We start from the raw sequence: 14,544 nt of genomic DNA, 5'->3' as shown, positions 1-14,544 counted from the left end.
TACTTCTGAATAATGAATATTTTTTATTAAGCCAGAAATCATGGATTACATTTATTTATTTTATTTTTTTTTTCATCTATTTATCCGCTGATTCATTATTTTTATAAGCTCTTGTTCGATTATTTTTCCAAAATTCAACAAGATAATCAAAAATTGATAAGCACAAAATATTGATACTTTTACAATATCATTTTTTGACACTCCTGTCATCTATGAAAACAAATACTGTCAAAAGATTTATAAATCTTCCAAAAAAAAAAAAAAGAAACATTTAAATGACGAGCAATTAAGATCAAAGAACAAATTATTTAGTCTGGCGAGATGTTCTAATTTACCAATCGTTGATTATTGATTAGACAGAGAGAGAGAGAGAGAGGGATGAGACAGAAGGGGATGAGAAAAGGGGTTAAACGTACTATCGGTGCACCCATTCTCTATCTTTCTTCCTCTTACACAGTAAGGCCATTTGACACGATGGAAGCTTTTGGGAGATCGATCGAGTGCAACATGTGCAACGATGTCACCTGACACAGGAAGCCGCGCCGCATCAGCTGCCACCAACAATTTATTACTAAACATTTCGGACAACAATTTTTCCAATATCATTTCTACATCGACTATATTCCAATGCAACAAATATCTCAGCGAGATTTCTTTTTCTATCGATCAACTTATTTTCTTTCTATAAATCTTACAAATTGTTGAAGAATTTCATTAAGTACATTTAACAAAATATTTTTGGAATTTTAATAAACTTGAATAATTTCAAGTTTCAAAATTGAACATTCAAGAATTCGAAAAAATGGGTTATTTGTCTAGTGTCATCTAGTGTTAATTCAAATCACTAACTATAACTATACTATTTTAAAAAAGATGTATCAAACTACTTTGAAAAAAAATTATTGCGAGGTCTAAATATTAGGATTTAGGAGGATTTAATAACTTTTACCAAATGTGCACTTTAAGGGTTAAATTGATCGATTAGGTTTATCTTTAACAAATAAACTTACTTAACTTTCCTTTTATTTAATTTTTTAATTTTAACAAAAGTAATCTGCATATTCTCAAGACTGGTGTTTTGTAATATCTGCCGGTGAGAATATTCTCCTCATAAAGGAGAAAAAAAAAGAAAAAGAAAGGGGAAAAATAAGTCGAGAAGTAGAGAGATAAAAATGTGAGAGAGAAATAAGGAAATAATAATAATAAAAAAAAAAAAAATGGAATTTTTCTATCGTAGCTTCCACATATTACGTTTAATCTAGCAAGAAAACTTTTTCTTCTACAAAGAAAAATCTATTTCCCTTGGTATTGGTATCGCATTACGTTAAGTCGAGAAAATAGCATACGTTGCACACATTCCAACTATTTTCTATTTTATAATAAAACATTTCTTTTCTACCTTTGGTTAAGTTCTACGCATGTATGGACCAATGCAACCATCTCAAGAAAAATTCGAAACATTTTTCTAAGAAAATGATTGAATTAAAATATGTAAAAAAAAAAAAAATAAAAAGAAAAAAAAATGAATGACTTTAAATACAAACGTTTAGATATTTATTGAATAAAATTATTACAAAATATTGATGACCATGGATCGATCTCTCTGTCAATGGTCTTATCGTACATGTTGACGCAATCATTTCTCGAAATGGGACTATTTAAATTGGAAAGCTTTCTCGTATTTACAGAAATACGAGGATGTATGAATGTCATGATGAAAACTCTGATCGTGAGACTCAAATCTTAAGGAAAGAAGAGAGCTCTCTTAAGGAAGATTTCCAAAAGACGAATTGATGATGGTTCGATAAGATTCTTTAGAGATTCCTATAAACGTATTTTCGATCAAAGAAGAAATCGTTCAGGGTATTTCAACGTGAAAATATGCCCCATCATAAAACCACCAAAAAAAGAAAATAAACAATGTTCTTATATAGAAGAATAAAATAAATGTATTTTATGTTGTGACAAGTTTAACAAATTATTAACAAATTCTAGTTTGGCCTCTTAAAATTCATAAGACATATTTAGATGTTCAGTAACTCGTAACTTTCCCTTATACAGCCGTTGTTTGTATATATATATATAAACCTGTACATAGAGGAACACGTCGTCCAAGTTAACAAGAGGCAGGCTCGAAAGGAAACACGCGTGTCGACGGGTGGTATAAAGGATTCCTTCCTGCCTCTTGCATCCTGAAACTAAAGTAAATCTATACGAGTTTACGGATACATATATCTTCACATAAATATATATATATATATATATATACTCTACAAGTGTTTTATATATATTATTATATATACTTTTATGTAAAACTATTTACATAGGATTAAAATATTTAGTATAACTATGTTTATGTATAAATAAATAATATATATTATATATACATATATATGTGAATATGTATATTTATATAAAGCTTTACAGAGAAGCTTCCGTGAGCTTCTGGTAAACCACGGCTTTCCGAGTTTACAGTATATATGTATATATATATGTATATTATATCCATAGCAAGAGGAATTCGCGAATTCCAGCAGCCACACACTAGTAAAATAATAGGCACTAATGACGATAGATTATTATTATGTGAGAGAGAAAGAAAGAAAGAAAGTAAGTGAGAGAGAGAGAGAGAGAGGGAGAGAGAGAAAACTATTTAAAGTTCTTTAAAGTACTGCCATAATTTTGTTCCTACGTTTCGTAGACAATTTTACCCATGCTCATTTTAATGTACTCGATCCTAATGACGTCTAGTTAGGTTAAACAGAAATAATTATCAAAAGTTTTTACGATAATTATACATGTGTTTTCTTTTTTTTTTTTTTTGTATACACGGATAATTAATTGTGTTAATTAGTTTTTATTTGATATAAATAATTGCTTACAAAGAAACAAAAAGAAAATAAAAATATCTTAATATATATAAATTACGTGTGACGTTGTTTGTCCGTAATGGACTCTTAAATTATTGAACCGATTTTAATCAAATTTTGCACATTGTGTGCAGTTTTATCCAACTTGAAAGACAGGATTGTTTATAATCTCAATTTTTAATCGCAATATTATTTTATTATTTGTTTATTAACAAAGAGTCATGATTATCTCTGTTAGTTCGATAAGATTCTAACAGATGGTGGTATAAAATAATTAGTTGACTTAAAGACGTGTCTATCGGACTGATTGTGAGTATTTCCTAGTATCTCATAGATATTTACATTTAAATTTTAGCAAATTTCTATACGAAAATTATTATTCAAAGAAAAAAGAAAAGAAAAAAAATTGATAAAAGTTCTTGATAATATATTTTTTGTTGTTATATTTTTGAAAAAGTTGATATCGGAGATAAAAAAAAAGAAAAAAAGAAAGAAAGATAAAAATGTCGATACGATTGTCTTTAATAGTCGAAGGTAGTATCGAAAATTAATAGGAAAACGTTCAAGATAGAGAGAACGTCCATTTCAAAGTTGCACTATGGTTTTAAAAGTTTTGATCGAGTTCTCTCTCGCGGTCTTTTTTCTTTAGCTTTCTTTTTTCTTTTTCCATCTCTTCTCGTCGTCGTCGTCGTCGTTCTCTCTCTCTCTCTCACACACACACTTTGGATTATGTTCGAGGAGAAAAAAGAAAACAAAAAATACAAATAAAAATAAAAATAAAAATTCATTACTTTGTGAAATGGCAAAATACTTTTTACGTTGCATATAACATTTATCTATATACATAAATATATTACTATATAAATGGTTTTATATATCATTTACATTTATCTTATCAATAAAATATCATTAGTGATATTATCTTTATCATAAATAAATGAGATTTGATATTATACGAACTAAAACTTTAAAATGAGTTAGATGTTTCTCTATCGGGAAAAAAAAAACCTTTTTCTTTTCTTTTGAAAGATATTTGACCCAGAAAACGACAGTACTTAAAATTCAATACCAACAAAAATTGTTTCCCTTCTCTCCCCCTTCCCCCCTCTCCCTCCCCAGATATACCAATAAGAAACTAGATCGAAGAATAAATATGCAAATTAATATTCCAAGTTAAATATGTTTGAATTTATATCGGACAATGCATACACACAGTTGCATTAGCGTTATATATTTAAGTAAATACATATGCATATGTGTGGTGTGTGTTTGTGTTTGTTTGTCTTACTATCTGGCTATTGATAACTTAAAATGTTTTATCAGTTATGTAAAATAGTTTCACACGAAAGCAAAATTCGAAGAGTCGTTAGAGGTTTTCAATGGGGTGTGGGTTACTTTCGTTACACGCACGGGATATTAAACCTTTTCACACTCTAATTAATCGAGTTAATGATTCGCGTGCGTTTGCACGAATAACGAAGATAGGAACTTTGTTAACATGAACATACGAACACACACACACACACACATATACATATATTTATATGTATTTGTATATAGTATGATACGTTCACGTATATAGAATACAATCGTGTTGATTATATCAACGGAAAATGGTGTGATCGGTAAATTTCAAAGAATATTATTCGATACGAGAGCAGATTCCAATCAGCCTGAATCGCACCGAGTAGACATTGTTCTGAATTAACAACGTGTATTTTCATTATTTTCATCATGGAATAAAATCGACCACTGTCTACGTTAAATGTACAATAGAAATTTAAAAAAAATAACAAAATCGTCAATCCCTTTTTCTCCAGGTTGTTTTATTTTATTTTTTTTCCTACAAATGATCGAATGAAAGGTGGACCACAAAAGGGCACATAAGACGTCTGAAACGCATAAAACGTTTTATCTCTTCTTTTACTTAAACCTACTAGCGAGACAAACAGATCGTTCTTTTTGCCATTGACACCTTACATGAAAAATACATCAGGCGTAAGATTAAAAAAAAAAAAAAAAATAAAAATAAAAAAACAAGAAAAATTACACAAATATAAAAATCTCGATAAATCCGACCACTTAAAAAATATCTCCTTAAATTTATTTATCGATGAGATAAATGTTTCCCGTAAAAATTTTGATTTTCTTTCTGTTTCACACTCTTGGAATATTTTTAAATAAAAAAAGAAAATATATATTTTATTCGTCAATTAATAATAAATCAATTTTAATTTTGTCTTTGTATTTCATCAAATCACGAACTATTATTTTATTGCAATTGGAAACGTGTCACGTTTTCTATCGACTGAGAGAGAAAGAAAGAAAGAAAGAAAGAAAGGAAAGAAAAAAATAAGAGCACGATTCTTCGTAAGCAGAAATAGAGAGAGAAAAAAAAGAATTACATCTTCGAGGAGAAGCTTGAAACACAGCAGCAACTAGGAGAAAAATAAAAGGAGGGTAAGGAAAAGAAAAAAAAAAAGAAAAGGATCGTTAACCACCAAGATCGTGGACATTAACGACACGCCTTTCGCGTACATCTCGTTGTCGAATCAACGCCGTGTACGTGATTTCCACTAAATTATTTCCTTCTTCCTATCTTTACCTTTCATTCACACTCACTCAGTCTCTCTATCTTTACTTACTTCAAAAAAAAAAGAATAAAACTAAGAAGACGAAAAGAATCTTTACTCATCATTTGCATAACATTTGATGAATTTCTCTTAAAAGAATATTCTAAACATATTTATAATTTTTATGGAAAGAAATAGTATCGTTAACAAGTATAGTTTAACTCTATGGGGCATGGTGGGATTAAAAGTGTCCCCCACCTTTTTGATACACCGTAATGCACGATGGGACCCACCGTGTTTTTAGTCCCACCTCGAAATATTATTGCAATAGCTACACGTACTCATAACTTTATATTTCGTCTTATTTACCCTAAGCTATTGGTTATTAACTCTTTTTTTATGTTTTTTACATTATTACATTATGTAATAGCTTTATCCTGAAAGAAATATGATACGAAGACCGCGAATGGAAGGATCACGCTCAGAGACGGGAATAATGGCCCCGGGATTTGGTATTTGCAGCAATGAACTTTCCAGTTCCTAATGCTTTATTAATTATTAATAAAAAATATAAACCAATTTTATTTAATTTAAAACGTAATCAAATGTCTCTATGCAACATAGGTCTATTTTATTATTTGAAATTCTATGCTGCAAAGAGTTCATTAACAAATGTACATTTATAGGAAATATTAATAAATAACCCACTGAGGTGTTAATCCAAAATAATTTTCTCTCTTGAAACAGTTTAAATGATACTAATGCGTAAAGGAAGTTACAGTCTGGTACTTAAAGTGTTGGGTAAATGATTAAACCATCCGATCATCAGGATCGGCACACCATCCGTTTATAATGTTTCCATACCATGACTTGAAGTACCGAACGCGTGCATCATCTCGTCCCTTATGGAAATCCCATTAATGTTCGTTTATTCCTAACGAATACCCAATCATGAAGATCGATGGAGTCTGCGCAGTAGTAAAACGATGAATTAGCAACAACAATTTGAAGATTTATCATACCTCAATCTTTCTTATTATAGGAAGGTTCTACTCTGTGTTTTTATTATGTTGTTTGATTTTCTTTTTGTTTTCATTTAAAAGATAAAAGGAAATAGTTTTTTGGTTCACTGAATTATTCTTTTTCCTTGCACGTAACAACGTTGTTGAAAGAATCATGGATAGGAACTCACCTCTAACATTTTTTTTATCTACGTCATTCCTCATATACACACACACACATGCACAAAGGTATCCTCATGAGAAAGAATAGTTCATTAGACAAATAAGAACACGCGTGTGCGTTTTATTTTTCTTCGAAGGACGTACTCGTGTTGATATTAAAAAAACACACACACACCAAGACCTTTTGTCAACAAAGTAAAATAACTTTGTTCTAATAATTTAAATCAATCTCTGCTTGACTTCACTTAATTTTTATAGAATTAATCTTTTGTTAAAAAAACTAATTACGAATGATATTAAAATTGAAAGAATTTGATTAACTAAAACGATCATATTCAGAAATACCAATTACAAACTAATAACACTTAACAACTTCATGGGGAGTGTGTGTGTGTATATTATCCTTATTTGAAAATGAAGCTAATTACGTTTCACGTAATTATCAATAAATAACAGTTAGTTTCGTAGATAATTATTCAAGGTCGTGTAATTTTGGTGGAAATGCACGAAGCATCATATGCTTTGACATAAAGTCATGCAGAATGGGGTTACATTTTTGCATGGTTGAGTATATTAACATACTACACCTAGACAAACATCTATATACATATATATGGTGAATATTATCAATGTGATATCTTTGAAATAATTAATAGGACATGATAGATCTCTTTTTGTTTTTCTCTCTCTCTCTCTCTCTCTCTCATTATTAACGCTTTGAATTTACTAAAATTGGATCCCAAAATGGAACTAAAAAGTAAACTGTTCTATTTTATTAGAAATTAGTCCGTGTACTGAAAAAAACTTTCGTAATATTTGTTCATATAAATATACCCCCCCCCCCTCCCCCATTAAGGGAAAATGAAGAAGAAAAGGAAGAGGGTAAGAGGTAAAGAATTCTTACAATTAAATCCTCATTTAAAGCTTTTATTTCGTAGCTTTTGCTATAGTTAAGAAAAATACAGGATGATAGTAATTGTTCTTGCCGGTTTTTAAAAAATCACCCGGTGGTGACGGATTTTAACGAGACCAAAATAAAACAGGATTTCCGATGGGAAAGAGAAAGGTTAAAAGAAAAAGGACTTTTTTCTCATTCGTTAGAAAATGAGTTTGCTTTTGCGCGATACCACTGAAGAAGATAAGGGAAGGGGGAGTGGGGGAGGGGAGGGGAGGGGGAACGGTATAGAAACGTAAGAAAAATGAGATAAAGGGATGAAAAAAAAGTCAGAAGAAAATGAGGATGGGCTCGAGGGAGGGTGAGGATAAGGAAAGCTGACCCATAGAAAAAGTAAATTTTCTTTTCTCTAAGACTCTCTTACTTACATCTTCCCATGGGATAATGAAGTTGGTGACAATACTTTATAAGGTCATCAAAAAGGTAGAAGAAAGATAGAAAATGTCTTTGAATGATTCGTTCGTAATTAACGTCGAGTTGGTAGGAACCAAAGCTTACGATGGTTTCGCGTAATTAGTTGCTGAATATTTTCTTCTTTCCCCCCCCTCTTCTTATTTTCCTCCTCTTCATCTTCTTGTCCTTAATTTTCTTATTTTTTCGATTTTCTAGACCCTTTAGACTACGTCAAAAATAATTCTCTCGTAATTAGGACCTGTGCTATATATTTAATGGAACAATTTTTTCTTACTTTTTTTTTTCCCTATTTCTTTTCGTTTTACTCGACTGTAATTATCAACGGTTGCAATCTTTTCTATTTTATTTAACATTAATTTTCGTTTTACTCTTTTCGTTTTATTTCTCTTTTATAAAAGAAAATTTGTCATTGATGTTTATCGATATTCTGAGTGTTTCAAAATTATGAATAATTTTGACAAGATGTGTGAAAAATATTGACAAAAATATATTAATTCTTACAAGTGAGATTCTCCATCTTCGATTATTTTATTTGGATTTTTCCATGATTTTTAATGGTTTTCTATCAATCTATCTTTCATATAACATAGAACGATGATACACGATTCTAATAAAAATACTGTTGTAATCTATCGGTTCTTTCGTACTACTATCATATCGAATAAATACGACAATGAAATCCCATAAGAAAAGTAAATTTACAAGATGAACCGATGCATTACTACTGATCACATTTTTATTTGATTTCAACTTCAATATTGAGATTTTTCTTATGAGAAAAAAATGTTCGTTTACTCTCTCGGATTTTTTCCTTTTAGTCATCCTCTTACGACAAACATGGATTTTTAAACGAGGATTATTATTATTACTATTATTATTATGATTATTATTATTATTATTTTTATTTTTAACGTTGCATGCATTCAAAGCCAAATCGCGAGATCGAGAAAAAAAAAGAGGAAAATATCGAATTCGATTGAAATTTAAGCTACTTCGAGAAACGTTCTCTCTTATGACTTTTCCCATTCACTCTTCTTTATCGAAAAACTTTTCAATTTCTTTGATCACGCGATAAGTACGTATACTGTACAGGATTTTTCAAAATATGTTGGTCTAATTTTTAAGGATTGATATCAATTATCGACAAGTTCAAATTGTGTCAGGGTTTTGTCAGGATTTCGTCAAGGGTTAGGGTAGTAAATTCTTCCAATGACTTTATTGGAAATTGTTGATTATTATTTTCAGTATAGGTTTGCTGATAGTGTAAATTCGTCTATCTATGTGTGAATGATACCATTCACCATTCGTTCAGAAATACAAACGAACAATTGATAATTGATTTCGTATTGGAGAACTATTAGGCTCGTTGTAGCGCTAAATTAACGATTAGAATTATCTACCTCATACTAATTTATCTCCCCCTTTTCCCGTTTGTTTACCCGAATCGAAGTCAATTTTATACTAATAGTTAAACACTCGTTTTATCGATTATTAATTAGTTTTAACAATATGCACGGATTATCATCACGTCACATGGAATGTTCATTTGCGAAGAAAATTATTGTATTAGATGTTATCTAAATGATATGGGGGTTTTATATTAAAACGTATAGAAGTGTTATGAATGATTTATACAATTTTCAAGTATTTTTCTAATGAAATTAATTTATATTAATTAAATTATGAAATAATTGGTTTGTAATTTACCACTGAAAAGAAAAAAAACATTTTGCGGTATCAGACAAGTATTTTGATTCAAAGAAAAGGAAATTTGGTTATGTATATATAACAATTCTTGTAAAGAAAGTTTAGAAGAGGACGAAGATAAGATGAAGGAAGAAACAAGATAAGAAATAAGAGAACAATAAGAAAAGTATTTGGATTTCGAAAAGAGAAAGATATAAAAAGATAGAATACGCTATGTACGCTCGATTTTCTCAAGCTAATTTATCGCGCACGAAAGTTAGCTTCCCTTTTACAAAACTACTTCTAACCCAACCTAGTCAGCTTTTTAATAAATAAAACCCTTCTCTTACTTTTCCAAACTTCCACCTTCTTCTTCTTCTTCTTCTTCTTTTTCTTTTTTCTCTGTCTCTCACTCTCACTCTTTCGCACACTTTCTTTCCCATTTCTTTCTCACTTTCTCTTAGTTTCTTTCTATTGCCACAGGCATTAGTTTATGGGATTTATTTTTATCCTCGTTTATACAACATTTTCTAGTTGAATTATTCAATTATTTTTCTAAATACATTTACAATGATTGATCATTTGACTTTGTAATTTAAGCTTTCATGCAATTATGGTGGTGTTTTTTTTTATTTGTATGTTTATGTTGAATATTATATTTGTCGATGCTTTTATCTAAGAATAAGTCTATTTTTCTATCACTATTTACAACTATTTTTCTGGTCTTTTGTTAAAATACTCTTCAGACCTTTTCTATTGTTATATCAGTTCTCTCATTTTCCTTCTTCCTTCGTATCCCTTTCTCTATCTATCTCTCCCTTTTCTCACGGTTACTCTATTCCGGAAGCCGAGGTCAAAACAGGGCAACCCAGAAAATTTCAATTTGTCACGCCGTCAACCGTTGAAATCGAATTTTACGTGTTGTAGGGAGAAAAAGAAGGGAAAAAGAAGAAAGAAAGAAGGAAAGAAAGAAAATGAGAGAAAGAGAGAGAGAGAGAGAGAGAGAGAGAGGTAAACTGAATTAAGCTCGCTCGCATCTTCGATCATTCGAAAATTGAGATCGCATGCGGAACATGATAGATAAGATAAAAAGAGAGAAAAGGAAGAAAATAATATGACAAAGAGAGAGAGAGAGAGAGAGAGAGAGCCCTTTTCGTTGAGCCATCTTTTCGAACTCGTCAAAGTCAATCAAACCTTGGAGAACCTTTGCTACGAAAGGATTAAACCCCTTCTCTGGATATCCAGCAGCATTCATCTTTTCTTCTCCTTCAGCCCTTCCTTCACCTTCTCTACCTTTAGCTTTTTCCTTTTCCCATCATTTACACTCCTTCTCTCATTCCAGAAAAGCGATTATCGATGTGGAACCTCCTCTCGTCTTCGAGCAACTTACACGAAAGGAAATGGAAATAGGAAATCGACTTATCGCGCGTGCACCCTCGATATTTCGACTTTTCTTCATCCTCTCCCTCTCTCCTTCTTTCTTTCTTTCTCGGTTTTTCTTTTTATTTTTATTTCGTGCTTCCCTTATTTATTCTCTCTCTCTCTCCCTCTCTCTCTCTCTCTCTAATATTTCGGGCATCGAATTTCTTCGAGCTGAAATTTTTACGACAGAAATACGAACTCCAAGAAAATTGATGATAACTCGCATTTAATAGGAGCAACCCTTCTTACCTACTCTTGCAATCGGTTAGAAACTTTCTTCAAGGTATTACGAACGTAGAAAATATTTTTTTCAAATCATAAAATCAATGGAAATAATTACACACACAGTAGGTTTTACATTCTCATGTAAGCGTGTGCGTTCATTTTTCCAAATCATTTCTAATGATTTCATTTAATGAGACGTGTGCTAAATATCATTCGGATATTTAAAATATTACTCGATAAGGAGATATTACTCGCGTAACTTTGTAAGGTAAAAACGAAGTCATGAAAAAAAATCACCGTAGACAATATGGTAGCAACACGAGGAAAGTCCCACTTTAAACGCTCGAGGCCATTTAAATCATACATTTTTCCACGCGAATTCACTTTCATACGTACGTTGACACACGCACATACACAAAGAGACACAACTGCACACACGAACAATCTTTGAAGTTGATACAAACGATGAAACGATGCGTATGTTGGATAGCGAAATAGTTTGCAACAATGTAAAACATTCAAAACGTTAGTGTAATGTTTGAACTTGTTTAAATGATCGTTGATATTTGAAAAACGAAAGAATTGCAAAAAAAAAAAAAAAATAAAGAGAAAATTTGAAAGAACGTGAAACAAATGGAGAATGTGGAAAATGGGTTAATCTTAGGGTCAAACAAAAATGTGGTTGGTACAAATGTTTGTTTGTTCTTACCGCACTTTAAGCTGTGGATAACAAGAAACGTGAACAGGCAAAGCTTGAAAATCCCTTTGCTAGTTGGAAATCCTTTCGAAGGGGTTGTATTCTTCAGGATTCAATGCATTCTCCCATTGGATGTTTAAAAATAAAAATAGAACAACAGAGAGATGATGAAAATCAAAGTAGAAGGGTTGTCATCGATGACAACCCCACGCGTGTGGCATCTTCTTTATTAATTTCAAACAAATATCAGTGTTTTTTTTTTATTCACCCTTTGTCACCTTCCCTTTAGACCTTTATGTTCCTGTTTTATTTGGGGGGAAGGGGTTTTTTTTGTCTTTTCTTTTCTTTGATCTGGTTTTTATTTCTGTTCTGTTCTGTTCTTACACTGTACGCGTTAAAATCGACGAAACGATTTGGATCACTGCTTACGTATGAGCAACAAGTTATGCACTGGAAAGCAACTGCTGGAGCTACCCACCGGCGGCTCGACACGACTAAAATACGAATTCTTCTTCTTACTTTTCGTATTACGATGATAAAATAACAACAAAAAGTAATTTAATCGAAAATAGAAAAAGTAAAAAAGGGCACGATGATGATATGATTATTAAAATGAACGAATAAAAGTGAAGTAATAGAAAGAAGAAGAGGAATCCTTGGTTGGAAGGGGGAACTACGAAGAGACAAAGATAAATAGAACGAATGAAAGGGAGATACCTTCGAGTGACTCCCCCTTCAGGAGTTTACCAAAAGTTCAACTACACTATCTTTCTTCTTCTACACTTTAACTTTGCCTAAACGTAAGAAACATTTTTTTTTCATTTTCTTTAACTGACGTTGTTGACGAAAAAAAAATAAAAAACATAAAAATTCTCATTAAAAAGAAAGAAAGAAAGAAAGAAAAAAAAATATGAAAAGATAAGAGAAGTAGTAGAAACACGCGTGACAGATATCAGGATCAATCGTAAGAGAAATAAATGAAAGAAAAAGATCGAGTAGCGATTATTGAGGGCTGCCTGCCTGCCTACCTCCCTGCCTGAGTGGGGGTGGGTGGGTTTAGGTAGAACGTGAGATCGAGGATTAGTGTTTGATTGGTCGAAGAGAGTTTCGGAGGGAAAAAAAATAGAAAGAAAAAAAAAGATAGAAGAAAAGAAGAAGAAGAAGAAGAAGAAGTGTAACTAACGTTTACTTTAAACGTGATCGAAGCCGGATAGTTTTCTAGCTCGAGGAGCTTTTCTCTTCAACGATAGAAATAACCGACTGACTTTTCTTTTTTCTTTTTTCTTTTTCTACTTTTTCCTTTTTTTCTTTTTTTCTTTTCTATCTATCTATCTATCTATTTATCTTTCTTCACTATACCATCTCTATAATCTATTTCTTTTGATTTCACTTTGAGTATAATAGAAAGAAAAGAGAAAAAATATGATACTCGAAGGCCGACAAGACGAAACGAGACAAGACGAGACGAGATACGCGGAGAGAACGATCCGGTGCTCCGGAGTACCGTACCAGTACTGGTACTATGGAGTTTGTTATCGAATAGTGTCGAGAGAGAGAGAGACTCAATGTGTATGTGTGTGAGTGTGTGTTTATGTGAAAGACAGAGAGAGAGAGAGAGAGAGAGAGAGAAAGGGGGTGGAAAAGCAGGCGCCGTGCCGCTCGTCGTGGTGGTGGAAGCTGTGCTCGGCTGACAAATGAACAGAAACGCGAATACGCAAGCGCCAGACAAACCACCCTTCTATCACCCCCTTTTCTCCAACTACCCCTTCTCTCTCTCTCTTTCTTTCTCTCTCTCTCTTCTTTTCTTTCTGTCTATATAACCATCCATATACCCCACTTCGTCTACCTGTACTCTTCTTCTTCACTAAGGGTGCACCCAGATCTTTCTTTTTTCTTTTACTTTTACTTCTTCTTCTTCTTCTTCTTCCCTTTCACGAGAAACGATATGCCTCTGTGACGTCACTGTTGGTGACGACGTTTCAACCTTCTCTCACAAAAAAAATCACCAACAATAATGAGTCTTTCTCTCTCTCTCTCTCTCTCTCTCTCTCTCTATTTTTAAGGCCTTTACCACATACACGCATACGTTTTATTTCAATATTTTACATATCCACGATTTGAAAAAAAAAAGAAAATATTTTCCCTTCATAGGATAAATCATATTTTTCTTGATCTACTATAAATAAAATTAAAAGATAGAAAACACACATATTTCTTGTTATTATTTCAATAGAAAAATTCGATTCGTTCATAATTAAATAATATTTTAAATAGATAAAAGTTATCTCTCTTGGAACGTAAATTCGTTGCGAATGAATTTTTTGTTTCCTCCTCCCTTAGAAAAAATATTAATTTTGATTTTAAAGTAGTACGTCAATCGTCTGAATGCCGGAAGAATAATATAATTTTATATTATTATTTGAATGCATAAATAAATAGTTAGATTTAATTTGGAAAAAAAAAAAAATATGAAAGAAGGAAGATAAGATAAGATAAGATGCGTGAAATAGTACGGTGC

At 31.6% G+C, this 14,544-nt stretch overlaps 1 protein-coding gene across 6 annotated transcripts in view; it reads right to left on the bottom strand.

Moving 5' to 3' along the window:
• Positions 1–13,552, bottom strand: part of 5-HT1 (serotonin receptor) — a 92,556-nt gene extending 79,004 nt beyond the window's left edge. Inside the window, exons 1-3 of one of the 6 annotated variants that reach the window (XM_015332095.2) lie at positions 13,210–13,550; positions 12,744–12,820; positions 12,039–12,520 (exon numbers count right to left, since the gene is read on the bottom strand). The gene's annotated coding sequence lies outside the window, so the exon portion shown is untranslated. Of the gene's footprint in view, positions 1–12,038; positions 12,545–12,743; positions 12,821–13,209 lie in introns of all 6 variants that reach the window. The other 5 variants (XM_089176483.1, XM_089176481.1, XM_015332094.2 and 2 more) reach the window with 5 other exon arrangements.
• Between the last annotated feature and the right edge of the window lie 992 nt (positions 13,553–14,544).

This window comes from Polistes dominula, unplaced genomic scaffold, assembly GCF_049000335.1.
Source record: "Polistes dominula isolate Pdom_NZ unplaced genomic scaffold, Pdom_raw_medaka contig_25, whole genome shotgun sequence".
Lineage (NCBI taxonomy): Eukaryota > Metazoa > Arthropoda > Insecta > Hymenoptera > Vespidae > Polistes > Polistes dominula.
The sequence above is the reverse complement of the archived record's forward strand: the minus strand, read 5'-3'. Positions and strand labels throughout refer to the sequence as shown.